The sequence below is a fragment of the Amblyomma americanum genome, chromosome 10, assembly GCF_052857255.1.
Source record: "Amblyomma americanum isolate KBUSLIRL-KWMA chromosome 10, ASM5285725v1, whole genome shotgun sequence".
In the NCBI taxonomy this organism is placed as follows: Eukaryota; Metazoa; Arthropoda; class Arachnida; order Ixodida; family Ixodidae; genus Amblyomma; species Amblyomma americanum.
In genome coordinates this window covers 33,138,117-33,141,986 of record NC_135506.1, presented here as the reverse complement: position 1 = coordinate 33,141,986, position 3,870 = coordinate 33,138,117, and the positions used below count along the sequence as shown (strand labels likewise).

Sequence of the window (3,870 nt, the reverse complement as noted above, 5' to 3'; positions counted from 1 at the left end):
ATGACATGTGCCTTGCGACAACATCAGGACAATTATTGAGTACTGCATGTGCTTGCCAGGAATAAGTGTACCAGTGCAGAGGGTGTTTTCTTTGATAAACAAGCTGGAACTTCAGAGAAGACGCAGCGAATTCAAGTGACGACTCATAAAGCGATGCTATAATGCTCAAAATGAATGTGCACATGACACGTGAAGAGTACCACGAACACACCTGCAAAAATGAAGGACTACTGAACAAGATCTATTCAAGCCAGAAGTATTAGGTGTATGCGCTAGCTAGGCAAAAGCTGGCGGAAAAGAAATGCTGCATGATATAGATAGAATAATAAACAAATGCACGTCTAAACTGCTAGCCGCGTCATTCAGATGCACCCCCCGCGCTCCCTATGTCCCGATTTGGGGGTCTGAGGAATATGGTCACTTTGGTCTTTGTTGATGAAATGCGCCAAAAATGCACACCCTGGTACTGCAGCGCGCCAGATGCGACCCTTGCGCTGTGCGTCGCACCGCGTTCAGCAATTTCAGTTACAGTGGCTCATTCTGCCCCGCTCGGCTCCTGTCTGCGAGGTGGACATCTACCCGTCACTGCACGCCCTCCAGCAAAAGCACTTGCTCCGATGCGGACCATGCACAGGTCGACCGCCGAATGCAGGAGACTGCGTCTGGGGTCGCAACACCGGATCTTGCTGAACTTCCTTCATGAATCCAGCATTCTTATGCAAAAACTCATGCTAAAGGAAGCGCTCTCTGCGATTACAACCGCTCGGAAGTTTCCGCTGCGAGCACGGGAACCACGAAAAGCCCAAAGACGCCCAAGCCATAGCCTACGCGCAACTCTCAGCGCCATTTTCAACGCCTCGGTTGCCATGACAACAAAAACACCGTAGTGCGTGCTGCCTACCACAAGGGCTATAACTGTAGGATTTAGTGGCGCTAGCATCTGCAATACAATAGCCAATGAAAAGAAGCTTTGCGCGTGCGCTCGGGTGTGTGGACGTGCCGGCCGTTCTAGCCGTGCCGTGCTTTACACTGATAAAACTGCGCTTTGTTCTGTGACTTCTGTGTTAATGACGAGCGAATTTTCAGCTTGTCTCCTCTGACCAGGACGCAAAAAGCGGCAACAATGTCGGCGGAACTGAGCGCCTATCGGGACCAGCACTTCAGGGGAAGCCGAGCGGAGCAAGAACGCTTGCTTCGTACGAGCTCGACGCTCTACATCGGCAACATGTCGTTCTACACATCTGAAGAACAGATCTACGAACTCTTCTCAAAGTGCGGCGACGTCAAGAAGGTCATCATGGGCCTCGACCGTTTCCACAAGACTCCGTGCGGCTTTTGCTTCGTCGAGTACTACACTCGTGAGGACGGCGAGAACGCCATGCGCTACATCAACGGCACCAAGTTGGACGACCGCATCATTCGTACTGACTGGGATGCCGGCTTTATTGAGGGGCGCCAGTACGGCCGAGGAAAGACCGGCGGCCAGGTGCGTGACGAGTACAGGACCGACTATGACAGCGGGCGCGGAGGTTACGGCAAGCTGGTGGCCCAACGCATGACTCCATCCGCGGCGTCCTCGACCGCGGGACGGTGAAGTGGCTGCGTTGTCATGCGAACAGGTATCATCTCAGTTGATGTGCTTGCAAGGCGGGGTTGTGGAACTGCCAGTGGCGCTGTGGAGTTGTGCGAACTCTCCGCTGAGGGCTTTCATCCGTATCATGGGGAAGGAACTGGTCACTGGCTCGCCGTGCTGTACGCTTGTAAGGGAAGTGCCTTCACTGCTTGCTTTGACTGGTGTCATTTTTCATCTATTAAATAAAGACACATTTCAGCAACAAACGTTTAGGTCCTGTGTATATTCAATGCTGCTGTTATTTCTGATCTGCTACTGGGAACAAACGTCTCCAGGACGGACGCGTCAGCAGAAATATAAGTTGTTAGCTAGGTTAGCAGATGACGGGAGGCCACACTTGTGGCGGTGAAAGTAGTGCTTGTTATAATTTGTGATAGACAGCTGAGTACCTTGTTGTTAGACGTGACAGCTATATGCCTAGGTTGCTTTTCGCATGCCCTGGGGACGTTTGCTCACGCGGAAAGAAAACCTGCAAAAAATAGTCAATGCACACAGAATAGACGGACATAGAATGGTGCTGGTCTTCACACATAGATAGGTGGTTCAACGGCATGCTGTTCTCGGAGTATCCCTTAATTATGATGTGCTATCAGAGGTTGAGAACTCGTGCTCAGCTTGCATTACTTTGCAAAGATGAATGGGCAGTATTTTTTTTTTTATTCGTTTGGCAATGCCTAGAAGGCTAAATTGCAGAGAACAATTCACGAGTATACAGTACGCTGGCCACATGCACACAAAGGAACTTTTTTACTTCAAGGATGTGCGTCTCACGCATGCTTAAAAGAATGACATACTATTACACTCAATATGAACTGTAATGCACAACGTGTGGTCGAAGCTTAGTTCCTGAAGCATTGCGAGCCCAGTGGTGCTGAAAATAGATGCAGTTAACAGTTGACGCATAGCGCATACTATAGTGAATGTTTGTGCAAGTCAGCTGTGAATGTGCGCCGATTTACTGCGAAGCAGAAACCTCAGTTGGATCTCTCCAGACGTGTTGCAAGTCATATTGAGCACGAGAGTACATAAGACCAACCCTTTCAGCGTAAAACAATGTTCAAACCTTTTTTGATATGGTGTTCACTTTAGGTTGTAATATGTTCTGCGGCTAATTGTCTCATTCGCTGATGGAGGGCAGAGGGAATACACCACAGTGGCTCAGTAACTTCAGCAACATTCAATTGCTGAGCTCAGGGCCACCGGATCGAATCTCCGCCATGGTGGATGCAGTTTGATGGACAGGAAATGCGAAAATGCCTGCAGGCTGCGTGATGTCGGAACACTTTAAAAAAAACCACGTGTTCAAAATTAACCAGGAGCCATTCACTATAGTGTCCCTCTTAGGCCATGTGCATCACCAAGACACCGAACTTCACATACCAAATACCAGCTTTAGAAGCATGATACTGCTTATACAAAACAATATGATCAGATGAGATGTAGGAATCCTTATTTATGCTGCCTTTCTCAAAACATAAGTATGGCATCACTCCTTTTGCACACTAATGGCCACCCTATATTGTGTTATGGGTAAGGTTATAATCTGCTGACAAATCCTATTCCATTGTTTTGGACCCTTTCAACAAGAGCACAAAAGCTTGCGAATTGGGTATCCATTCCATATGCAGGCTTTCTCCATCCAGAAGCTCATATTTCCATCAATGCTTTATGAAAATTATGTGTTTTGAACAAAACACCCTGCTCACACTAGAGGAACTATGTCCAACCTGTTAAATCCCATTTAGATCTCCATAAAAAGTAAACACCCTAGATATTTGTACTAAAAATTATCCATTTACAGTCAGATATCTGAACAGTAGACTGATCGTACCGGTGTGCATCTCTGGCTTAAGAAGACAAACGGGCATATTTCAGCATTTATAACTGTACCCTATTGCACCAGTAAACGAAAGCGACATCTGTGTACAACCTGTATGTTATATGCAAGTTTCTGCGTCATATCATTGGGTTAATAGGTCCTGTGATGCAGACTGAGCGATTTTTGGAATTCTAAAAAGCATGCAACAAAGCAGTTAATGTGTTACATAAAAATAAAAAGTCATGCGAGGTAAATGCGTGTCCAACCCGAGAAGCAAAGTTCAGCTCTCAGAACTGCCAAAAATCATAACAGAGCAAAAGGCAAGCAATGTATCGAAGTATCTAACATACGGACAAGATTGAATAGCCACTAGAGTAAAGAAGAACGCCGAATGTAGCAAAGGACACACTAGGATTGG

At 47.1% G+C, this 3,870-nt stretch overlaps 1 pseudogene; it reads left to right on the top strand.

The window, feature by feature from the left end:
• The first annotated feature begins 994 nt into the window (after positions 1-994).
• Positions 995-1,839, top strand: LOC144107704 (nuclear cap-binding protein subunit 2 pseudogene; annotated as a pseudogene).
• Positions 1,840-3,870: the final 2,031 nt, after the last annotated feature.